Consider the following 26,348-nt stretch of genomic DNA (forward strand, 5'->3'; position numbering starts at 1 on the left):
GTTTAAATGTCATAGTTTTGAACTTAGAATCAGCATTCTAGCTGCATATGTAAAAAAATTGTCTTGACTTAAACTGGGAAACAAAAAGTGACATTTTATCTGAAACCTGGCTTAAGGAACTGAATTCTGCCTGGCAACTACCCCCATCAGGAGTGAAACTTGAGTCACAGCTGTGTTCCCAGGCCTAGCTGCCCTTTTGCTGCTCACACCAAAAGGGATATGACACTTCCCTGATTGAATTACCTGGGCTCTGCAGGAAATTGAACAAAGCCCTGTCCTGACTCAGGCAAATGTTTTATTGGCGGCAGTCGTAAAAGTAGCTTCCTCCTGAAGCAAAGGGGAGGGGCACTGCCTGTGAGAGCAAGCTGGCTTGGCAGAACTGGAAAAACCAGAAATTCAACCTTGTGCTGGAGGAAAACCACACCCCTTTGGGGCCAGAACATAACTCTAAAAAGATGAATAACTCATAGAGCGGACATGTGAAAATTGTATAAATGACACCATAATTCTTGTGATTTTTCTGCCCACATTTTAAGAGGTTTTTAGAACCGGTGGCATGTTCAGGGGGGTTTTAGCGGAAAAGAGGATATTACTCAAAATGTGTGCATGTGAAAAATCTGACACTTCATCAACTAATGTCCATACTCCTTGCGCACATGTGTGTAAATTTGGGTCAATGTCCGGAATTGCAAAATCAGTTAAAAAGTGAAATATGTGCCATTTCTGAATGCAAGCCCCCAGGAAGAGCAAAGTTTGGACAGGGTATATCTCCTGTGATATGTGATGTGTGCATGTAATTTTAAACCAATGTTTACCTGTGCAAATATGTCTTTTGTTATCAAATATAGAATGTGTGCAATTTGACTGGGGAGTGTCCTCTCTGCAAGCCATAAAATGACATCACGCTGACACACACTTCCTTCCCCAATCAAGGGAGAAAGGGAAGTTTGACCAATGGAAGTGGAGAGGGGTAGGGTCTAGTGATGCTGCTCACACACACCCATTTTAAAAACACATAAAAACAGAGAGACAGGACAGATAGGGACTTTCAAATCCATTTGCAGCGGGACGCTCTGCCGGGAAAATCCATACTTTACCTCTATCAATCTCCAGAGAAAGCTGTGCAGAAAGATCCAGACTTTAAATCCCTCAATCTTCAGAATCCAGAGAGAGAGCAGACCCAGATCACTGTGAAGTGCAGAGACCAGAGTCCCGTCTAAAACCTGACCAGATCCATGGCGAGGCCCATTTCACTCAAGAATATAGTGTGAGTACCTAGAAAACTGTGCAGAACCAATCTCCTAGTTAAAATAATATAATTCAATCTAGCTTAATCTAAGTAGAACTGTCTCCTAACTGTCACCTGTCATTTGCATAGCTGTCACTTGTCATTTTCTAGTTGCAAGCTGCACTTGTCTTTTTGAACTTTAAAATTTCAAATCTGAAAAACGACCTTTATTTAATCGCTCATATCTCCGTGACCGTTTGTGCTAGAGACTTGCAGTAACTTTCATCTGGAAGCTGAGATCCTAGGCTTTCCTAGGACCCCAAAACGATAGTGATAGTCCTTGTAGTTCCTCTGTAATCGCGCCAGACGCATCCGCGAATTTTGCCGCGATTTGAAAATTTCTCCACTTGCAAAAAGATAGCTGCTTTTGCTTTCCTCTGAAAAAAAATCGTTTGCCTCATAAAAACTATCCAGGCATCACTGCTAGAGTGAGCCTGAGCTAATATTAACTTGATTTCACTCACCCTGAACCTCTAAAGGGAATTAAAAGCATTTTAGCATATTTTTTTCTTCATTTCCAGCACATTTAAAAGCATTTTGCCTGTGTTTTCAACTTCTGTAGTCTAAGTTGCTGGGTGAACTGAATTACATTTGAATTGCATTTCTGAGAACTGTGTGCTTCCTTCCATTTCCTTGCATTGCATAAAAGGGGGGGTGAATTGCCAGAGAAAAGTGATTACATTGTCTTTGCTGAAATCCTATCAAGTTATTTTCTGTACTGCATTTCATTCCACATTGCATCCATTTGAAACCATAAAAGTATTGTTGCTATCTTATCCATCCTAAAACCACTCATCATTGATTATAAAGAAGTGTGCTAGTGCCAGACTATCCATTATTGATTACTGATCAGATTAAGTGTGATATTCAATTATTAATTTATTATAAAGCGTGATATATATATCTATTGTTTAAATTATCAATTAAACCTTTTAACTTGCAAAACAGAACTACTTCTTGGCTCAGTGGGGTCAGGAGGATTCCAAGAGAGGGGTGTTATATAGGGGTAGTCATCCAGAACGCATGAACTGGACATAAAGATATATCAATAAGGGTTTTCATTCAGTATTCTAGACTAGGCGTTGACTTGGCTGTAGTGCTGAATTGAATCCTCTTACACAGTATACCTTGCCTGTAACACCTTTACCCCATCCTACCAGGTAGGATACTTAGGAATTCAACCCCCACCCCTTTTCCGACACAAACACTTTCCCATGGACAACTCACTGTGAGCGAAAACGGACTAACACCCGAGCCGTATAGCTGACATATCCCAATACAATGGTCAGGCAATTACTGATAATTACACACACATCCGACTTCCATCACACTTCCCCACATGGATAAAAAGCAGAGCCCGCAAGCACACTCTGAGTAAGGCAAAGTACACAAGGAAGCAGCAGTTCCAAGATGGCAGTTTAATACAAGGTGGAACACAGCAAGACCAAAGAGGATTGCAAGGAGGGAAGTGCACTGGACCTTTTCACCAAAAGACTTCATCTTTCATGAGCCTTCGAGAGTAGGAAACGTAACACCTGGAATTAAAGCTGAAGAATCCTGCATTGTGTATCGTAGGTACCTGGGGCTCCCCCTTGTCGATAGTCAAGGCGGGGAGAAGCAATTGCCGCTGTGGTACTGTCCTTGGCTCCAACAACAAAGCAGCAGCAGTGAAGTCCGAACAGCTGGTGAGTTGGGGAGACTGATACCAGACCGGTCTGTGTGGAAACTAAGGTTGCGAGCTGCAACATTGTATAAAGATTATTGAAACAGTAGATGAGTGAATGAACTTTCAAGCTGAGATACAATACGGTAGACAAAGTGGTCTGACATTATGTGGGTGCTCATTTGAAAGTCTGTTAGGTATCCAACCGAAAGGGAGCGGACGTTAAAAGAAAGAGCATTGTGAAATCGAAGTGGTCCTGCAACGGGTCAAGCCAAACCCTGTGCACATTCGAAAGTCTTTGATACTTGATGTAAAATTGACTTCAGTGTGAGTCCGTGTGTTGATTTCAGCCCGGCTGAGGGGAATCCGGTGTGAACCGGGAGTCAACCGAAAAAGAATAACCTATGAACATTGTGTGATAAAGTGAAAGGTGAAAGACAGGATTGAGGCGGCAGAAGGAAGCCTGTGCAGAACTTTTAACAAAAAGGATCTGAGCCTGGCTGAGGGGGATGCGGGGTAGAGAGTGACTCATCCGATATGAATACTTGTGAAAAGGCGAGGAGTAAAATAACCTGTTGTTTATTTGGTTGCATCAGGCCCTTTGCGTGAAGAGACTTTGAGAAGCAAGGAGACTGTAACCTGGTGCTAAAGGAGCCAGAGACTGTGCTACGCTCGAGTGAAAAGCCTTATACCATGCTGAAAATGTGGAGAAAGGGGGCAAACGGCCTGAAAACCTGACCATCATTTTTGAACACTTCTTTCTTTTTCATAATATTACTCCCCACACTATCAGTATTAGAGGTAAGGATTGGTAATATGCTTTAAGTATAAGCCCTTTTATTTTGACAAGACACCACTAGGACTGCGTAATAATTATTTGATGTTCGTAGCTTGCGCCGAACTGCAGATTTAGGTTTATCATACCCTTTATTAAGTTCAATAAACACCCTTCACCTGTGGTCACTTGTGTCCGTCTTACTGTTGATGCCATGCCTTCCTTACAATACCTAGCCAGTCCTCTTGCAGGAAGTACCTTAGATTTGTATTCCCAATAGGAGTTTTTAGCCCACCCAACAGCCTCAAATGTTCACCCAAAAAGGTACCAAAGTATTGGTGGACGTGACAAAACCTGTCAAAATGTAGAGGCTCACCATTTATCCTTAAGTGGACAAATGGTTATGCAATGGACAAAAAATAGGCGATCACCCACTTTCTCAATCTGATTCAGTGCTGTACAAACTAGGCTTGTCAGTTTTTAAAAAAATAAGTGTTGAATTAAAATATATTGTACTACTATGGCCAGAGGATGGCCAAATCTTGCCTCTTCCATATTCAGAGTAAGCCCTTTATGATCACCAAGGTGTGATATCAGCTGGTTAATTTCAAAAGGGTCCTTGTTTTAAATATTTTCTTTATATCCATGTCACCATATGCTTTCTTGCACAAGAGACATGCTTAAATGGCTCAGTGGTAATAGAATAAAAAAGCAAAACCTTGGCCGCTGCTATTTTGAAATGCACCCTTGAAACCCATGTCTGTATGTCAGGAGAGCACAGGGCAACAGATAAATCAGAGTACGCACTGTAGCGTAGGAGAGATTAGGGAGGTAACACTTAAATAACAAACAGGGTACATATCCTGCTGATCCTATTGGAGACAGGCAGTCACAGGAACTGCAGGAGCTGGCTGAAAGCAAAGAGAGAAAAAGAAGGCAAGTACTTGAATACGATAAGGGGTCTCAAGGAAGATTAGGGAAAACCCTTAGGTTTGGTAGCAGCAGATTACTCTTAACAATCAAGCAGCAGCGTCATGGACTGGACGTGCTTATGAGACATTTGTACTCAGTAGAAGGGTAAAGCTGGAGACCATATATTGAGACAGTTAAGACTAAGAACCCTCTCCCGTCTCTATTGATCTCACAATAAGTGACGACAGACAGCAAATGACTCCAATCTGGGCTGGAGGACCAATTCTGAGTGCCCTACAAATAGTGCACAAAAGAGCACACATTAATGTACTCAGTGTGATGGTTGTGTTTCCTATTCGAACAGTGTTCATAACTGTACAGTAAAATGAAAAAGCATTGATCACAAGGGACAATCCCATTGTGCTAGCTCAACAATTAAGGGCTGGGGCGCTTCTCCACTCTGGTGCCTGGGCACCCACTCCCACTCCTCCTGCCCGGGCAAAGCCATCTGCACTCAAGGTCCCTATACTTTGAATGGGACTTCCTAAAATCTGTCCACCGTGAAAATCTAAAGTCAGCTCCCCTGCTCGGAGGCACAGCACTTACTGGTATGGAGCAGGCACAAAAAGCATTTCTAAACGTGGACCACCTAACCAGTGGGAAAACTAAGGCAGAACAGTTGAGCATACGGAGAGCCCCCACCAAGGGGAACCAAAACCTCAGACGTTTGAAATTTTGGGGTTGGTTTCATCTGGACTACCACTATACCTCCTGGCCCGTAAATAAGTCTTTGTTTTTGTTACTTTCCGGAGTAAGTGTGTGGATTTGCCTGAACTCTCTACTGGGCGATACAAGAGTTTGACTATATTTCGATAAATCCACTCTACTCGAACACACTGATTTTACACTACTCTTTTTCTACTAGTACTCAAAGGAGCCAAGATGTACCCGCTTTAGTAAGTGGTTGAAGTGTACAAAAAGAAGTAGTGGAACTATGTTCCCTAAAGACCTGCCCCAGCTCTCCAAAAAGTCCATTGGCACGCCCCATCCGACGCACAATACAAACCCACAAACACATGCACCTGAGAAAGTTCAGTGCAGTGCACTGAAAGTACAAGTTTGAAATGCGTCCTGTGACAATGTCACGTGAGTGCGACGGCAAGGTTCACCGTCGTGCATGCTCAGATAATAAGGGGCACACTGTAGCGTGTCAGAGGGCACCGGGAACCCATAACGGACAGACCTGGGTCTGCGTATGTCTTCAGGTATGGGAGGGCAAGGCCTGGTCACGGGGCGCCGGGCCCGGGGGCATATTGAGCAACATAACACTGGCGAGGAGGACACCTCTGGGTAGGGGCTGCAATTTCCGACACCAGGATCAGAGTTTACAGTATTGTCCTGACACCTACCAGGAGCGTTACCCGCGGGGTGCAGTTCTGACCGCCATTTTGTGAATCAGATGGTTGTAGCCCCACACTTGGGGTGTTCGTGCACCATCAAGTTCAATTTTTTTAGCCTTCCAAGGCTAAACATTGACAAAAGGCTGCTGGTGCCACCAGGAGGGCCCTGGGGGGCACTTGATTTTTACCAAAATAAAAGGAAGACTTTGGCAGGAGAAGAATCTCAGACATTGTATGCACATGATGAGACTGTTTTTTTTCTCCAACATCCCTATTACAGGGAAATGTTGTATTCCTCTACTCTTTGCCGCATATGCCAAGGAAGAGTGACTTCCAATGCTGAGCCTGCAGGGAACGGCTATACCAAGGCCCTCTGTGATCTCAAGAAGTCATCGCCTCTGCGGACTTGCGGCTTCCTCCAGTTTGAGAGGTGCCTGTGCGGTCTGCAGTCATGAGTAACCCTGCAGACGACACTCAGGGGGGCGGATGCGCTACCGCAGGTCAGAAAAGCACCCAGACAAACGGCACGCTGGCCCCCATGCCAGAATTTGATATGTCTGGCCCACCATCGAAAACGGGCCCGAGGTGGATGCTGTGAGTCAAGAAGTTGGAAATGTATTTCAGGGCCACAGGGAGACGAAAGATGAGGCCAAGGTGGCGACGCTGCTGTATGCTGCAGGATCTAAAGTGCACCGCATCTTCGAGTCTCTGAACCCAACTGCTGACTCATACCAGGCCGTAAAAGACGCACTCCAGGAACATTTCCTGCCCTTTGCCAACCAGGACTTCGAATGCTTCATAATGTGTGGCGAGAAGCAGCATGAGGATGAGTCGCTAGACCAATTCTGTGGTAGACTACGTCACCTGGCCAGTACATGCCACTGGGAAAATAAGGAGGGGATGGTCCGAAAACAGATTATACAGGGCTGCAGCTCAGGGAAGCTGCAGCGACAGATACTCCGGGAACCGGGGCTCACGCTAACACAGATCCTCGACATTGGAAGGTCCAATGAATTGGCCGACAGCCGTGCCACCAGGATGGATGCTGCCGCCAAGTCAGTGAAGGGTGAAGAGGCATGTGCTATTGGACGAACAGCAAACACCGGCCCACCATGCCCAAGGTGGTCCCAGAAGAAGGCTGACATGCCACAGCCCTGTCCAAAGTGTGGGTATGACCTCCCACACTCCAGTGACTGTCCAGCGAAAGGGAGGGCATGCGGACGATGTGGGACTGCAGGCCCTTTCGCCAGAATGTGCCAAGTTCCAAACCCAGCCACTATCCCTAGAGGTCGAAGTAGAGCTAGCAACATAGGACAGCGCAAGCAAAGAAATATAGCCGCAGTGGAACAGGAGTTCCAGGAGCTAGAGATTGCGGAGGAAGAAGAAGTAGTAGTGTTCAAAAACGTAGTGACTCAAGTAGAGACTCCGACTCCAGTGTTAATAGACACAGGCGTATCAGTATGTGTGCTGGCGTCAAGACATTACGAGTCACTAGCAGGATCACCAGCCCTGGGAAAGACCAAAGCAAAAATCTACTCATTTGGAGGAGCCCACCCACTTCCACTCCGACGAGTATTCATGGTTCAAGTCGCCCACGCTAACCCCATCAGAGCGAGATTCTTCGTGACAGACGTCAGCCCACACTCATTCCTGAGTTGTGCCACGTCCGAGGCGTTAGACATTGTGCATTTTGCGCTCTCGGTGTATGAAGTGGTCATCAACAGATTCACAGACATTTTTCAGGGAGTCGGGAAGTTGAAAGAGGAGTCCACCAATTTGAACATTGACAAGTCGTGCGGTGAACAGCGCTGATGCACAGGCACATACCCTTCCACCTACAAGCGCAAGTGGAGCAACAGCTACAAAATCTAGTAGACTCAAATTTTATTGAGAAAGTTGATGGCCCAACCCCGTGGGTGTCCCCTATTGTGGCGGCCAAACCTAAGCAGACGGGAGCCGTAAGCATCTGCGTGGACATGAGGCTATCCAACCTCGCCATAAAAAGGAAACGTCACCTCAAGCAAAGGCTAAACAACATAGTGGGTGAGCTACAGGGTGCCAAGGTTTTCTCGAAGCTTGACTTGCGTTCTGGTTATCACAAACTTGAACTGCACCCGCACTCCCGGTATATAACTATCTTTACAACACACAACGGCCTATACAAGTATAAACTTTGAGCTTTGGGATCTCCTTTGCCGCTGAGGTTTTCCAAAACGTCATCCAAGGCGCCCTTGCTGGCCTAGAGGGCGTAATCCACCTAAGTGATGACATATTATTGTATGCAACATTTGAGACAGAACACATGGCCAGGCTGGAAAAGTAGTTGGAAAGAATCCGAGACCTAGGTTTAACTCTAAACCGCAAAAAATGTGAGTTTCTGAAGGGAAGTATCGAATTCTTTGGGTTCGTCTTCCACTCTGACGGGATATCTCCAGACCCACAGAAGGTGAAAGAAATCCAGGCGCGAGGCCACCGGAAAACCCCTCAGAGGTGAGGAGCTTCCTTGGTATGGCAACATATTGTGGGAGGTTCATTCAAAATCTGGCCTCTCTCTCTGAACCTCTCCGGGCCCTCACAAAAAAAAAAGACACAGCCTAGACCTGATCTACTGTTGGAAAGACAGCCTTCGACACCATTAAAGCTGCCCTTACAGGAGATGAGACTACGGAGCTGGTCATAGATGCCAGCCCGGTGGGGCTAGGAGCTGTGTTCCTCCAACCTGATACACATGGACAAATGAAACCCACTGCATACGCCAGCAAGGTGTTGACGGACACGGAACAAAAGATACTCCTAAATCGCAAAATAGGCGCTGCCTATACTTTGGGGCTGCAGACATTTTCGCATCTATATTTTGGGCAAACCGGTATCCGTCATCACCGACCACAAGCCACTGATCCCCATTCTAACGGGATCATCCTCCAAGCCGCCACCGAGGATAGAGAGGTGGATGCTCGCCCTGATGGAATATGGAGTTCAGCTGCAGTACAGACCAGAAACCCATAACCCGGCAGACTACCTATCACGCCACCCCAGGAGTAGCAGCTCCCAGGATACAAAGTCGGTGGGGGACTGTGAGGATTACGTTTGTCAAGTGATAGATGCAGCGATACCAATGGCCCCGACACTAGGAGAACTGGCCAAAGCCTTGCATGCTGGTGAATGCTTCCAACTCGTTCAGAATGCCATCGACAGTGGGGATTGGAGGTCAGCTCTTTCCGACATTTCCCGCAGGGATAAAGACACCCAGCGCACCGCAGAGACCAAGGCAAAACCGAGAACCAAGGTATGGTTCCCGGAGCTAGAGGGAAGAGTCGATGACTACATACGCCAATGCGTCTAGCGCCAAACGGCCGCACCTGTGAACAGGGAGCCATGGATTGAGTCTATGGAACGAAGTGAAAGCCCATGGGGCACGGTGCACGCTGATTGTGGGTCTACTGGGAGGGGTATGTACTTCTTAGTACTAATCAACCAGTGGTCACGCTATCCAGAGGTGGAGATTTTGGAATCAACGTCAAGTGATCAAATCATACCAGCTATGGAAAAGATAGATATTCATGACCCATGGACTTCCATGGGTCACATGCTCGGACAACGGGCCACCATTTCAAGGCAGACAGTTTGCGGAATTCATGCGTGACTGTCGCATCACGCACTGAAAAGTGACTCCAGCCTGGCCAAGAGCCAATGGGGAGGTGGAGCGTTTCATGCGTATGCTCAATAAAATATTTCGAATATCACAGAGCCAACCAGGGGAACTGAAGTGGAATCTATATCAATTACTCAAAAGTATCGATCAACTCCCCATCAGTCTACCGGGGTGGCCCCAGCGGAGGCCCTGTTCAACTGATGCCCGAGGGGACTGATTCCAGAGACCTATGGCCGACCACCAGGCGTCATCGATGAACAAAAGACACTTGAAGACCGACAGGCGCACAATGAGAGAGAGAGAATGCCAGGAACAGCTTGAAACCCTCTAACAGTGAAGTAGGGGATACAGTTCTAGAGTCCTAGTGAGGAACCGACACCCAAAGGGAAGTTATCCCTCAAATACGAGCCTACTCCCATGGGGGTAACCCATGTCAACGGGTCCATGGTGACGGCTGCAGATCAACGGGGAACCGTTACAAGAAACTCATGCTTCTTTAAGAAGATTGCTGCAAGAGAACAATGAAAAGAGCCTGCTGTCAGCGTGTCTCCGGTTCGAGCAGCCTCGAATGGGTCGACTCTCGAAGAGGACATGGGGGGCCCCGACCCAGGAGGACATAGCCCTGAGAGGGAACGAGGTAAAAAGAGATAACCCCGCCGAGAGGGCCGGAGATGTCCGGCCAAGTTCACGCACTACATCTTGGACCAGAGTTAACAAGGACCAAAATTTGATGGTATTTGCCCACGTTGGGCTGTGACACTGTTTTGCTGTACCATGCACATGTTCATATGTCACGTTGACACCAAGTTAATGATAAAGTGCAATAAGTTGTTTTGTTAAGAAAAAGGAGGGATGTGACAAAATCACTTGAGTGTGACAGCAAGGTTCACTGTTGCGAACGCTCAGATAATAAAGGGGCAGACCTAAGTGTGTCAGAGCGTGCTGGGAACCCGTAACGAACAGACCTGTCCGCGTATGTCTTCAGGTACGGGAGGGTAAGGCCTGGTCACAGGGTAGGGGTGGGCCCAGGGGGCATATTGAGCAACATAAAACTTCCTACACTTTTATTTTAAAACAAAACCATTCTGGAACAGTTTTGTTTTAAAATAAAAGTTTATGAGCAGTAAAACATAATAAAGAGAAGTAGAGGAGCACCGCTGCCAACCACTCCCGCTCACTTCGACCACTGGCTTTAGTATTCAAATGGAAAGCATTAAAGACAAACGGAGCAGATAAAAGATTGGAACAGGACGCAAATGACTAAGGATGCACATTTTGTGTACATGAGTACAACATATACCTTCCTCCGTTATCAGTTTAAGGTGGTGGCAAGCTGCAAAGTCCAACGTTGCAGAGCAAGCATTCAGCCAAACGCACAAGAGGTCGCTGCCCATTCATGGGCCCTTCAGAAAACATGGAAGAGGGGAAGTGAGTTTTTTTAGAAGGAAGACATCTGCTCCTCTGCTGCATTTCCACAGGAGGGGCAAAATATTTGTTGAGCAGGTCTTAATAGCAAAATGGTTCAAAAGTGAACAGCGTGTTCTGCCTCTCAACGGCATCAATATGAATGAGGGTGTTGCAAGTAAATACGGGATGGCATGAGCGTAAACTGTTTTTCACTCCTTTATGAATAAAGCATGCGCCATCATTGAACAGTACACACACTGAAGTCCAGGACCATTTCTTTCTACAAATCAACTAGAGAATTCACAGATGCATATGCTAAACGTATTCTGTGAATTGAGTTCTGGGTCATAATATACCGAGGTAGAAAATGAAGAGGTAAAACAACTATTTTTACTTTGAAAGTAATAAGTCACAACAAAAATTAGGAATAAAGCAAAAATAACAAAATTTATAATTTTGCTTGTTTTTCAAAATAAGGTAATTCTATCCAAATACAAGTCTTTTTTTCTTTTTAAAAGGGTATTTCGGTTTCTTACCTGTTTAACAATAAGGGGGAAATCCTGTGTCCACCAGTCACCTCCACTCAGTATCTCCTCTTTTGAATGTGACTTTTTTTTTGTCGGCAAAGGTACCCTTTCAAAACAGGGGGTCCCTGTATATTAGTACCACAACAGACCCTTCCAACCCTATAGCATCAAATGCTTTCTGCCCAGCAACCACAATTAAAGAGAACATTGTCACTTTGGCAGCACAATTTAACAGTTCTCTCAACTCTGGCTGCTTCCCAGGACATTTAAGAAAACCTGTATCACGCCTCACCTGAAGAAGGCATCCGATGAGCATGTCATCTCAGTCAATTACTGATGCTTGCCAATGCACCTGTGATATCCTGCATGCTCTGATGGTAGTGCTGTGAGCTGTCCCTGGAATGTGTGAGGTAATGCAGGACTTCTACAGTTATACCTGTAACAAATAAAGTGCATTCCCTTTTGTACTTACCTTGTCCCTGCCTGGTTCCTGCGTCCTGGCTGTCCTTCCTGTGGTCTCACTTACTACAGACGAGGATTTGGCGAAGTTAATGCTGAATTACATAGTGAAGTTGCTTATTAATTATTGGAAGTGATTGGGAGAAAACTTGCACAGTATTCAGAAATTTTCTGCACAAAATATTTTCTTAAATGATTTATTTTAGGAATTATGTGGGGTGTTTGGGGTGTGGTTAGCACATCATTTATGTGGTATAGGTGTAGTTAGTACACCATTTATGTGTTGCGGGTGTGGTTAGTACACCATGATGTGTGCTGTAGGTGTAGTTATGCACACCATTCATGGGTCGTAGGTGTGGTTAGGAACACCACTTTTGTGTGTGCAGTGTTTGTAATTAACTTTGGGTGAGTTCATGCAGTTGCGAGGTGGTGAAGTGGGGGTATGTTGAGGATTTCTATTGCACCATGAAAATGTATTTTTACCATCATCATTTTCTTCTCTTTTCGGAAAGAAAATATGTGTTTACATATTATATTTAGAACCTTTTGTTTAATATGCATTGCGGAGGGTGGTGCCCGATCACCACTACCCTCTGGAGTTTTTTTACATTTGCTCTGCAATTGGAGTTGGTGGCATGGGCTTGTTGTGCGTCTTGTGGGTGGTTGTGTTGGTGTAGTATTATGCATGTTGCTTTGTTGTTGTGAATAACACTCACCTGGCCAGTGGCTTAGGAAACCACTGGTCGGGGTTGTGTCATTTGGGAGTTAGTGCACAGTGGAGACTGTTGTGCACCAGTAGAGTTAAGTGTAGTGGTGCAGCGGTGCAGTTCAGCAGCACTGTTAGCCATGTAGATTGTTGTGCACAAGTAGCATCTGGGTACATTGTGTTGCTTCTGGAGGGTGTTTTTATGCCAGTTAAGAGTAGGCATAGTCGCAACACCAGTTGTATGTAGGAGTTGTGTAGTTGTATGAGGACGTTCTGATGCTAGTTGTGGTTGGTGTCTTGTAGTTATTTGTGGTGAGATGTCCTTACACCAGTTATGCATAGGTGTAGCGTAGTTGTTGTAGGTTCCAGAGACCAATTGGCAGGTTCTGGAGCAGGTGCACCAGAGTTGGTTAGTAGGAGGAGTTGTTGTCATAGGCACAGAGACCAGTTGGTAGGTTCTGGAGAAGATGCACCAGAGTATGTTAGTAGGAATGGTAAAAACATGTTTTCTTGCATTTTGGAAGGTCCCCTGAGCATGGGAGTAGCTAACCTATGTTCGAGTGGAAGGAGGCGTTTCGCGTTCACATGGATTTTCCTGTGATCTTGCGCTTCACATACTGCTCTCATACAGTTGTGTCTTGTTGAGTGTGTTCTTGGTTCAGTTAGTTTCCTTTCGTGGCTTCTATGTTTCCCAGGGAGATGTGGGTGTGTTGGTTGAGGTTGGTCTGGAGTGAGTATTGTTGGCTTTGTGGTTGAGGTTGGTCTGGTGTGAGTAATGTTTGCTTTGTGGTGTTCTCAGGACTGGTTTTGTAGCTGGTACATGCAGGGTTTCGGTTGGGCATTGTGGGTTGCTCTGGTTTTGTTGATCGAGGTTGTGCCCAGAAGTGGCACTGCTGGTGTTGGGGTGTGCCAGATCCCGGCAGGAGGAGGATAGGCTTTACGATGGTCATGAGTGTATGTTAGGTATCTACTTGTTGGTAGGTGTTGTCCTTGTGTGAGCAGGTGGTGCTCGGGTGTGGCAGGCCTGAAGCCCTGGCGTGGCAGTCCAGGGCAGAAGGTGCCATGTATTGTTTTGCATGAACATGTCCCTGTTGCGCTTCGTTGGCATGTTTAGTATTCGTTCTGAGTTGTTGTTTGGTGTGTTTGCTTGCTTTGTTGGTTAGGTGGTTCTTTGGTTTGTAGGAGGGGAAGGTGTGGGGTATTCTGCATGCTCTGATGGTTGTGCTTTGAGCTGTCCCTGGAATGTGTGAGGTAATGCGGAATGCAAGGGTTCTGGGAGTTCTGGGTTTGGCGGTTGGCAAGGGACCTCAGGATGGGAGCTGGAACATGGAAGTATGTTGAAACCTGCTCTCCTATTTAACTTCTACCTTTTGACCTGTAACAAATAAAGCACATTCCTTTGGTACTTGTCCTTGCCTGGTGCCTGCGTCCTGGCTGTCCTTCCTGTGGTCCCACTTACTACTGCATCCTTATTGGGGGACATTGTGGAGAAGGGAGCCATCCAATAGTTGCTCTGTTACAGTGAACTGAACATCCAGATGCACAAACACCAGTCAGGCTTTTGGACACCTAGAGGGACAGTCACCTTTGGTGTACTTGCAAGATAACCTTCTGCACTTTCTTGACCCCGACATCACTGATGTCTTCAACCTCCTTCATCTGTCTGTAAGATTCAACACTGACCATAACACCCTCCACAACCCCCTCATATACTCCCTTAACATGGATGACCAAACTGTTGATAGGACTACATTGTTTCTTAAAGGCAGAGTTCCAAGTGAGGTCTGGCCCTTCCCTCTCCAATGCAACTCACCTAGGCTGTTGTATTCCCCAAGGCTCAGCGCTCTATCCATGGCTGTTTAATGCACATCTTAAACACTGGCAGAACTCCTAAGCCTCTTCCCTGCAATATTTAAAAAAATACACGGAACATACACAGGTTGCCTTCCATCGGTATAAAGTATACCTCTAATATCAATTTATATTGGAATACCTATCTAGCATTAATAGCTGGATGTATGACAACAGGCTCTGCCTCATGTGTAAGACTGGGATCATCTAAGCTGGCTCCCTTACCCTGCTCTTCCTTTCACCTGACATAACACTATGGGCACCCTTAACTTCAACTCTTACACCAGAGACAGAAACACCTGAGCAAATTAAAGACAACACCAGGAAATCACATTATCACCTCCACATGCTAAACCTCATTCTGTCCTTTGTTAATGCAATCTCATAAGGTGCATGTTACCAGGGCCTGTGCACTCTCCTGAAGTGGTTACTGTAAGAGCCTTTTCTTGGTTCTCCCCAAAGGACCAATTCAAAATGTACTAATAATATAGAACATGGTGGCCAGGTTGTTCTTGGGTCCAAGACCCAGGGATCACATCACACTGGATCTCATCTACCTACATTGGCTCCCAGTAGAAAAGCAAATTCTCTTCAAAGTCTTGTGGGTGGTCCACCAAGCATACTGAGGGGTCTGGTCAGGTTGCATCCAATGGAAACCCATCAGGCACTGCCCTAGTCTTCAGAACAGCTGATGTCAGAAGGAAGCAAATCCTTAAAAAACTGGAATTATAGTGTCAGTCGAAACTATAAAGTCTGGCTACAGATTATGGTCACAATCTGCAAGAGAGAAGGTTTTGTTACTAGAAAGGACATGTTGGGTTATTAGGATTTAATGTGGGGATCGTTAAATGATCAATATGTATGAGACACGCAGTGTAAGCAATACCTTTCTGTTGTTTCCTCCAAACCATATGTCTTTTGCCCTCTACCCCCTTTTTTCTTTTCAGGTATGTTTCTTTCCCATTGTGTTCAGTCCTACATGTCTGAGTTAATTCCATTGACATTTTCATAACCAATACCTTTTTTGAAAAGAAGGATCCTAGAAGGTTTGTGTGTTTCAAAGTTTCAGCCTATTATTTTGCTATACATGTTGCTCCACTGTTTTCCACTGGAGATTCTATATTGCACCCTTTTAAAATATCAAACTAGTTTAAAATAAATAAAAAGGACCAGTGAGGCCCTTTACACGTAACCTGATCTGGGTTAAGAAGAAAAAACTTGGAGACAGACTACCTAAAACTGTGGGTGCCTCCTTAAGCAACAATCTTGAATCCTCTGAGATCACTGGACAATCACGTATAACTCAGAAGAATGCTAAAGGCAGGAACATTACTTAATATCAATCTTCTCTCTTTTGATTCTTCTTCCAGATATCCTCCAGCATGTGCTGTTCTTGGAAAATCTAACCAGAGGCTCAACAACATCTTCCTCGGCTCTCATGCACATCAGCTCTTGTGCTCCTCCACCCCAGAGAGGATGTCGACGTCCATTCATATAGTGTGAAATCCGCCCCCTTAGCGCTGCCCCCACCTACCCCCCTCTGCACAGCTCTGAATTGATTTTCATTATAAGAAAAATGCAAAACATTGAAATCCTTTCCTTCTCCCTCTTTTGTTCCTGAGAAATTATAGGAAACACGATACACTTACATGTGTCCAAATTAGCATTATATACACTTTTTTTTTTAAAAATAAAACCTCCTCTTAAAACTCCCTGCAAGAAAACCTTCAGAAGTAGGAAACGTCGGGAGGGTGATGAGGAATTCCTCATTGATGTCTATGAATTAATCAAATTCGAAATGCCAGCGGAAGAAAAAAACTAAAGTTATCTAAACAAAAATGACTTTCAATTGTTTTTCACATAGACATTACTGGCAACCTGCTTCCCTCACCCTTTCACTTACCTGTTGGCGGCACACCTCGTGGTATGCCGCTGACTCCTCCATCCCTCTGCAACACTGGTTCCCTTCGCTTACATGCATGGGAAACAGGGCAGCAGAGTCCTTTCTTTTTCTTTTTCTAAAAACGTTATCCTATCTGAAGCGGGGGACACCCCTGCAACCCCTGCTCCCCTTGTTCATTATAATGGCATTGAATGGTACATTTTTTCAAAATTTTCGTCTGTATGATATTTTCGTACTGCCGAAATTCGATCAAATATACCATTAGTTTTTTTTCATTCACTCATTTCTACAGATACCATTCCTCATCTGCATAGACTCCCATAACAATAGATTTCGAAGGAGGCGGGCTGAAAGGATTACACCAGCAAAACGGCCCTGCCAAAGCAGGCATCCCTTTCGCTACACATCCAAACTGTAATAATACGTGAAAGTATGAAGGGCTGCCACATGACGACATGGGTAAGGGGGCAATCCTTCAATTACACTGTTCAATGCAGAGCAGAGGAAGAAGCCAATCCCTCTTTGCTGAGTGGGCGTCTGGAGAATTGAAGATTTTCTTGACTAAGGCATTGTTTTTCTTTGAATCTCGATCCGGCAGAAGGGTCGACATCGATGGACTAGAGTTGACCATCACCACTTGGACCACTAAGACTTCGGGACAAGGGTGTAGCCAAATGAATGGCCTGTCACCCTGTGTGGGCAGGTATTTTCTGGTGAGCTCCCTGTCAACCACCAGCATCTTGCATGGAGGCTGGCACAATGTCATAACCAGGCCTGCAATGGCTGCCTTAAATTTGAGAGTCATTACTGACTGTGGACCCTTGTCTCGGATGTTCCTCAATTTGTACTGAACCAATGGCTTCTAAGGGGAGACAAGGCCTAGGGCCGCCCATGTAAGTGATCTCAATCCGGCACACACCCAAGTCAACGCCTAGCGTGTAATGCACAACTGAAATCCTTATTTATTTTTGTCTAAAAGTTATTTTATTCTGAACGATGTACCACTCATATCATGCCCCTCTCCTGGAACCCCCCCCCCCCCCCCCCCCCCCGGGTCACACTGAACCAGGAATCAGGCTGGTTTCCACAGTTAAAGTATTTATTTATTTAATCACACTGTTTTAATGGGTACACAATAATCACCAATGGGGTGATGTTACAGTGAATAATCTCTTTAATACACAAGGAGTAATACTGAGCAAAACAATGCAGCACAGAAATAATACTTTTGTGTGTGTGTGCAGATCAGATAGCACTGTGGTTAAAGGTTCCCCCTGAAGACCCCTCAAACCCCCAATAGGCAATGTAAAGAGATCGGAGGAGAGTGCAGGTATTCAGGAATGGCAGAATTCAAACAAAATAACAATCCCACTTTCCCCCAGTAAACACAAGAGAAAACAGAATTGACTGTCACGCTGTCTGAATGGCTTTTAAAGTTATCTTGAGAATGGATTGGGCAAAAACACCAATATGGTCAAAATTGCTGAAATTGCTATCAATTCATATGGGAGCCACTTTGAATGGTTGCACACAAACACAAGCAATGATTCAATACCAAGAAACAATTTGAAATCCTAATATTCAAGTCGGGAGCAATCAAAAGCTGTTTTACATGTGTCAGAATTTCCCAAAAACGAAATTTGCGGCAAACTTTTCATTGCGCGATAATCGCAATAACGGGAAAACTGTATGGGGTTTAGATGTGATTTAAAGCTGTGTATGTTAGCTACAAGCAGAAGTTGAAATTTTGTTTCTAGCACAAAAACTGAGGAAGCTATGGATGTTTTAGTGGAGGTCGTTTTCTTTAGATAGGCGCAAGAATGGAAAACAGGAAAGCACTTTTAAAATGACAAAAAGGATTTCTTACACTAGAAGATGAATATGAACAAAACGAATACCACACAAGAACACAGCCGCTTGATCAGAATGACCACCTGCAGTGGTCCCGCCTTCTTCAGATGAGAAAAGATCAGCGCAAAGATAGTTTTAGCAATACTAGTCAGGAGGAAGATAGGAGGGATTAGATAGAGGGTTTAAACAATTCAAAAATACTCCTAACAATATCAGGTTCCGAAGACAAGATAAGATGGGTTAATATAGGGATTAACTAAGCAAGGTACATATGCCAGTGACACAGTTCTATCTTTAGATACTCACTAGATATGTTTTTAAACGGAACCGTCAGGATTCTGGTCAGGGATTCTGGTCAGGGAACCGGATCTGGTTTTGGGACAGACAGCTGGGCACATCGGATTGGATCTGCAAGGCGCTCTGGTCACAGCACAGGACTGGATCTGCCCTTTTTGGTTCTGAAGATAATTCTTTTAGCAGGCAAGCAGTACAGCGCAGCCCGGCTGTATTTTGATGCTTCTCCTTAAGTTTATGGGGTTGGTTCTGGTTCTGGAAACTGAGGCCTAGCTGAAAATGGTTCAGCTATGCAATGGGTTCTGCATTGCCAAGTTTCTGGAGTCTGGAGCAAGGAAGATGGAAAGTTCTGCAGCAGGGTGCTCTGCCAGCATTAAGATATTGGGTGAATCTGTCTGTGTTTATCTGCCCTCTGCTGTCTCTATTTATGCTATGATAAAGGGGGTGTGTGTGCTGGTTTAGCCTAAGCTTGCCCCTTTGGCAGGGATTGGTCAGAATCTCCTCTCTGCCTTGATAGGAGGAGAAAAACAGTGTGTCACCTGTATGGTGTGGGTTCATGAGGCTTAGATTCCACCCCAGCCTCTTGAACACAAAATGTACTTTTGACACAATACATATTTACACATGTGCAACCTCTATAACAACCACATATACAGATTACATATTTTGTACAGCAGCTACTCCTCCAAACCACGTAGCTGTGGGATCTTATGTCTGCTTTTCACTGAAACGTGCCCTTTTCATCCAGAACACAATGTCCAATTTATCAGCAAATTTCTACAAGTGTGCGCGTATAACATGGGCATAAGTGTATAAAGTTTCATACTTCTAGCAGAAACACATTTGGTGTAAAATCTCATTTTCTGCCGTTTCCAAATTATGTCACACGATTTTGCCTCTTGAAATGTGCAGCCAAAATTTAGATTTACAATTCTGTTAATTTTGTGTTTTTGAAAATTTTAAATGGCAAGTTATATATCTTTAAACAAAATTGTCTTTGTGAATTTTCAGCCACAGATGGCTGTTTGGGTCCACCTCTTTTTCTCTTCCTTCAGTCCAGAAGCATCTCCTCCCTGTTGGCTCTTGGCAGAGTCCATTTACGGCGGTCCTCACACCTAGCCTTTCCTGCTTTGCAGCGGTTCATTGTTTCCTTCCACACTGTAGACCAGGTTCTCCCCCCACCCTATAATTATCGCTTTGGTGTGATTTCCTGGTGGAGGGAGCTGGAGGGAGAGACCTCGCCTCTGTGAGGAAAGCGGTTATTCCGGTTTGGTAGCTTTAGTCAGCTTATTTTAACTGTTAATTCTGTTGAATTTTCCCTTAACATACAACAAATTTGTGGGATCACGTCACAGCTAAATGCTTATTCAAGATTTTAAACCATGGAATCAAAACAATTACAAGATGGGTTACTCTCAATAACAGGCCTCTTAGATTGCAAACATTTGATTTTAGTTTATACATGTTTAAAGTTTAATCTTGCGGGCCCCTGACAGCTGTCATGCAGGCGTTCCAAGGTACTGCACCCAGATTTTGACAGATCCACAGACAAGCCACTTTTGCTGTGGAAATCCCTTGATGCTTTCAGCTTTTCAGGACATTGTAAGTTCACAATGGTTTCTTGCACTTAGTGAATTGTAGCACCCAGCAAGAATTTTGGATGTTTGAGGGTGTTTTGTACCGGCATTCTGCAATTTCAGAAACAAAGGAAAAGTGATGTAAAGCAAGATTTGGGGTTTCCTTTATCAAAGCACTGCTTTTCCTTCTGTGCTCTATTTTCACATGTTGTGGACATGCTTAATGTTAGGGAGAATTCTCTCTTTAGGCTGAATTTCCTAACCTAGTGAGTCCCACAGCAGCTTTGCTGGATTTCTGGAGTTTGTTTTCTTCTCCTGCCAAGATGAGACTCTTTTTCTCCCACTCTTGGACATGATTTATGGTGTTCCTTTGACTGTTTATGTGTTTTATGGGCTAGGGGGTCCTTTACTCCATAGGGCCTCATGTGTTTTTACAATGTGTGTTACACAGCACCCTCTGTGCAGTGACACAGGGGTGTCATAGTGACACCCCACCATAGACTCCATACCCTGGGACTGACTACTGTCTCCCAGGGCATGTAAAGTCACCATTGGCTTTACTAGTCCCAAATTATTAACAGAAACCGGCACAAACCATCATATTGTGGACATACTGGTCGGGGCAATTCGATTGCCCCGGGGTCTGTTAGTCGAGGGGGCACGTCTCCGTCCTCCCTGATCGAGTTTTGGCTGGTGGCAGTGGATACTACTTTTTATATTCGACCGCGAATATATCCCTATGGGATTTTCCCATTGTTCGAGGCTACCAACTTTAATTATTTAATTCTCATAGCCTCGAACATACCGCCGGTTTATTTATTTAATATTAATTCGCCAGTTGATATTTTTTGCCAGGACTCGATTCTAAAATGGCATTTGTGTTCTCTTCTGTGACTCCAACCCAAGTCGCGCCCTTTGTTCCACTTTTTGGCTGGCTTCTCCACAGCAGCCTCCAAAAGTGGTGCCACTCTGTCTGGGTACCACAGGGGGTGTGGGAGGGGGTTTAGGTACCCTGGACTGAGTTACCTTGATAACTCAAGTCGCACTCTTGTGTGATTGGCCCAAGTGATGAGCCGGCCGGCTCACCACTTAGCATGTTTGATTGACAGCTGGGCTGAGTGAATGGGGTGTGCTGCATAAAAGCAGGGCTTTGGGGACTGGAACTTCAGAAGTCGCCACAGGACCTGAGAATCCAACGAGGGAGAAGCTGAGCCGACCTACCACGACGACACCACCGGTGGAGCCCTACGGAACCGACTCACCACTTCCCGACGACAGAGAAGATCTCCCGGCTGGAGAGGCTTCTTCCCCTGACTGGTGGGCACAACCAGTTTACCTTCTTTTCCTCGCATCCCAGGACGTCTTGTGGTCGAATTGCCCGTGCCAAGCACCCCGGCAACCGGATAGCCACTTACCACTAGACCGCGAATAAAAGGACCGCTCCTTTTACCTGAGAACTCCGCGGCTGGTTTCTTCCCTGGCAGTGCAACGGACTCCTGTCTTCCTCCCCGACGAGATCCTCTCTTCCCCCAGACGAAGCACCGACTTGCATCCGCTGCCAGGAACAACTGCCCCCGCTGGAGTATTCTCACCACTTTAAGGTACCGTGTCCGCCAGGCCTCCCTTTCTAAAGATTGCTACAAGATAATAATAATCCCTTAACCTTCTGGACTGGGCTGGCCGCCTTGACCACCTAACTCGTCCCTTTCTTTGGTCCAACTCTTCCTGAACCTTTTCAAGACTTTTTGTGCACTTCAACCGTGTGACCTTGGACACATTTCGTTCTGATCCTCTTAAAGTGGATCCGGCCTTCTGAACCCTAACTTCACTGTTTTACTTTGCCTTCCTCTCTTGTTGTGTTCTTGTGAAAGTGTTGGGATCTGTTTCAAATTATACTCTGCTTTTCTCTCCCTTTGAAAACGAATTATTAGAGTGCCATCTGCGTTAAGCGCTCACCGCTGTCTGAAAATAAGTGGGGCTTTTTCTTTAGACTTGTCTAAAACTCTTTTAAGGGAGTGTATATCTTTTAGTGACCGTGTTTTTGAACGGCTTAATATTAGTGCCTGTGTGTTTTACTAGATGTGGTTTTAAATAAATAATTATATCTCTTTTACACCAAGCTCTGGTCGGTGTTTACTTGTTCTACTGTGTTCTTTTGACCTATTGTGAATACTCTGTATACTGCCTAACTCTTCTTGAGGGAAGTCTGACTGCTCAGCCACAGCTACCAAGTGAATCTGTGTGGTACAGACTGCTACCAAGTGGGTTTACTGCCAAACACCTGTAGTCTTAAATCTTTTGCAGTGGTCCCAGAGGGAACTGCACAGGTTTCTGCCTAACACTTCAGGAGTGAGATCTCTGCTCCACTACTGACAACAGGCATGGCAGATTGGGCAGCCATCTTTTTGTGCTTTGCAAAGCGCGATTTTCAGAGGTTCTGGCACGCACGAGGGTTTTGCAGCCATTTTACTATTTTTGGCACCATCAGAACACAGTGATGCTGCATGGCAGAGCAAAAGTGGGTCAAAACCACCACCTTCTCTATTTTCTTTAATTGTACATTGGAGTGCATGTATGGCACTCCCTGCTTCATCTCTATGTCAAGGGACATGGCTAACCCGCTAGGGTCGTGCAGCACCAAGGCCAAGTCCAAGAGCTTTGCCTTGTCCATCCAAAAATCCAGGAAGGTATCGAGTGCCACTACGGAGAGTGGCTGAAAGCCAGAGGGGGCTGCATCAACTCTTCAAAGATAGAGTGCATCTACTGAAAATACTCGGTCTTTGGCTCTGGGATATAACTCAGAGCTTACAAAGCAGCCAGAGCCGACATAGTTAATATTACTGGACTGACGCCCCCAGCAATAGCTGCCAAACTCGACGTACACACTTTTTTCGACTTCAAAGGCGTCAAGATCGAGAGCATGCGACCCACCTCCAAAGCCTTTTTACCCGCTCCCTCATCCACTGTAGTTGGCAATGCAGACGAAGACATTGAGGCAGAAGCCGCACCAGTTGCAGTCTTGGGGAAAAGATCAAGCATTTGGTGCTTGAATTCTTCCCACACTTTCTGAGATGCCCCATGATGCCCCCTTGGACGGGTATGGAATACTCCTCCCAGTCTACAAGTGGCTGTCATCTGTGCCTTCACTTCCTTTTCTTGTGGGAAGAGGAAGACGAGGATTGATGGGATCTAATTTTTTATGGCGCATGCCCTCCCCCTCACCATTCTCTGGGTACATCCCATCGGTTTTGGCCTAAGATTCAGGTGTTGAGCGGGCTGGCAACTTCAAAGGAGAGGGCATCCCAACGGCACCTTTGCTGCGCCTTCCTCCCAAGGTTTCAGTTTCATGGACAGGTACGAGGAACATTGGTCTATGTCGTGGTCCATCCCTAGGCACCACACAGAGATGTTGTGCGGGTCGGTAAAGTTGGGTGTTGCAGTCTCAGCAGCATTTAAAAGCAGTGTTGAAATTATATTGAGTAGAACCACTCGCACTCCCCAAAAAAAGTATATATATTTCTGGTAGTTTCTAATTGTTCATCCTGGTCAGGGATCGACAATATTTTGCCTAAACAGACATAGTGACTTGCTATCTGATGAGAATTGTCATTTGGTGCGTTACTGCCTTTAGTTTTGCCAACTTTCTAATTCAATAATAACTCAGTCTTTATTCCCGTTAGCGCTGGATATCTGTTAACCAGGGGTCTGCAACCTTTGGCTCTCCAGGTATGTTGGACTGCAGCTCCGAGGTGAGGCAATGGTGAGGAATCATGGGCGTTGTAGTCCAAAACATCTAGAGAGCTACAGGTTGTACACCCCCCTGGTTGGATTCTTTGCACTTGCAGGATTATCTTGCCGCCACATTATTTGCACACCGGTATTATTGTTCTTGGCTGGTTTGTACTTGTGGTCAGCTCCTCTTCCATCACACCTAACTGTTCCGGAATGTTCAAAGGCTGTGAAGGTTCCGACCCTGCTTTTCTTCAACCTCCCTCTACCATTCCCCCCTCCTTCCTCTCTCTTGTGGTGCTTTGAAGCAAATGTGCATGCAGTTGGTGCTTTACAAAACAATGTAAATACCCAAAAATTAAACAAACCATATTATTCTCGGCTAGACTTTTTTCTTTTCCTCTTGATGCATTTTATGATGTTTATCGAATTTTAAAGAAGGCAAGCCTTTTTTCTTTCATTTTTGGAATTTTGAGTGTACCTCTAAATTTTTATTGTTCATTATTGCTAAATAACTTTTAGCATGAATCTTTAGTTTTGCCCATTTGGGCGCATCCTAATTGCAGAAGCACATTTCATAGATACACATAGTAGTGGTTTGGTTAATCAGACTGTTTCTGTTCAATTCAGAAAGCCAAACTCTGTGTGAAAGCCCTCCTTCCTCTCTATTGTGGTGCTTTGAAGCAAATGTGCATGCAGTTGGTGCTTTACAAAACAATGTAAATACCCAAAAATTAAACAAACCATATTATTCTCGGCTAGACTTTTTTCTTTTCCTCTTGATGCATTTTATGATGTTTATCGAATTTTAAAGAAGGCAAGCCTTTTTTCTTTCATTTTTGGAATTTTGAGTGTACCTCTAAATTTTTATTGTTCATTGTAGCTAAATAACTTTTAGCATGAATCTTTAGTTTTGCCCATTTGGGCGCATCCTAATTGCAGAAGCACATTTCATAGATACACATAGTAGTGGTTTGGTTAATCAGACTGTTTCTGTTCAATTCAGAAAGCCAAACTCTGTGTGAAATAAACAGATTCCGTTTGGAACAGAAAAGTCTCCGCATCTTTGTGCCAATAAAGCTGCTGGACTTGCAGTGCCTACCACTGACAAACAACGATTATTCCTTTAGGATAGGTTAGTAGTTGTCAATCAGATCAGAGGCCGAGGCAAGATTTGTTTTGGACGATGACGTTAAGTGTGGTCTTCAAATGGAACGAATTAAAAGGCGCAGCCTGGGCTTGGCGTTTTTTCCAAAGCACACCCACTTCATCAGCGATGACGTTCTGCAGTCAACGTGGACAGCAGAAAAAAGAATGTGTTTCCTGGCTTTTAGAAGCAATTTGTGGTTTCGTTGAAATGTCTATCTGCTTAGAGTAAACCTTTTACCACGAAAATAATCTTGAGTCTGGAATAGATGGGGCCTTATGCAATGAATGTTCATTTTGAACGCTGAGATTGATTCTGCATTTATAGAGCACAGCGGCGAAACACAACATTTGGGGGCCCCCTGCGAGCCAGGCTGAGGCCCACTTAGACAAAAAAATCACTGGTCGCACCACACTCTGTGCTGGCCTAGATTATCACGCTTGTGCATTAAGCATGAACGTGCTGCTGCAGGGGTACGCTACACACTGCACTAGGAGAAAGATATAAATGTGTTGTAATGCATTATACAGCACACTTTTCGTGAAAATTGGCTTAAAGGCCATTGCGATTGCAATTGTTTTGTAGTGTAACACCAATGCATGCAAGTCACCAACAGTGCACAGGAACATTAATGCTTTAAAGTAATGCCAGACACAATTTCTTTATTTACAGTATAACAGAAATAATGTCTTTATGAAGGCAGAGTGACTTCAAAAAGGAACCATTTCTTTTTGAGGATATAGGGCTCCCCCCAGCCCATTACATGGAACATTTTCGCGCCTTGAAACACCTGTGTATAGGCGCGAAATAATGTCTTTATATAGGTAGAGGGACTACAAATAGAAAACATTTTTTTAACACTTTTTTTTTTTTTTAAGTGCAAGGGGGTACCTCTCCCAGGACATGTGGCACAGGGGCCCCACCCCTCCCAGGACATGTGGTGCGGGGGCCCCATTACGCCAGTGATAGAGCAGTTACACCACGAAAAGCACGAAAGAGGCACGGATAAAGAAAATCGCCTTTTGAATATAAGAACGTTCAGCTGTTTCCTAAATGTGCCACGTGGCCGGCTTTGCTTTGGGATTTCCATGCTGCCGTTGGTTCTCATGGTTGCTCCAACATGTTCATGGTTCAAAAAGCTTTAACATCTTTGTTGGTCGTTTAGGTTTCTACACACAAACCGTGCACGTTTCTATGAACTCATCAA

At 44.9% G+C, this 26,348-nt stretch overlaps 1 protein-coding gene across 2 annotated transcripts in view; it reads right to left on the bottom strand.

Annotated features, from left to right (window-relative positions):
* HDAC8 (histone deacetylase 8) overlaps positions 1 to 26,348 on the bottom strand; it is a 1,597,648-nt gene that overhangs the window by 428,415 nt on the left and 1,142,885 nt on the right. The gene's annotated exons all lie outside the window — the stretch shown is intronic.

Source organism: Ambystoma mexicanum, chromosome 2q (genome assembly GCF_040938575.1).
Source record: "Ambystoma mexicanum isolate Mex_15411 chromosome 2q, UKY_AmexF1_1, whole genome shotgun sequence".
NCBI classification, from domain to species: Eukaryota; Metazoa; Chordata; class Amphibia; order Caudata; family Ambystomatidae; genus Ambystoma; species Ambystoma mexicanum.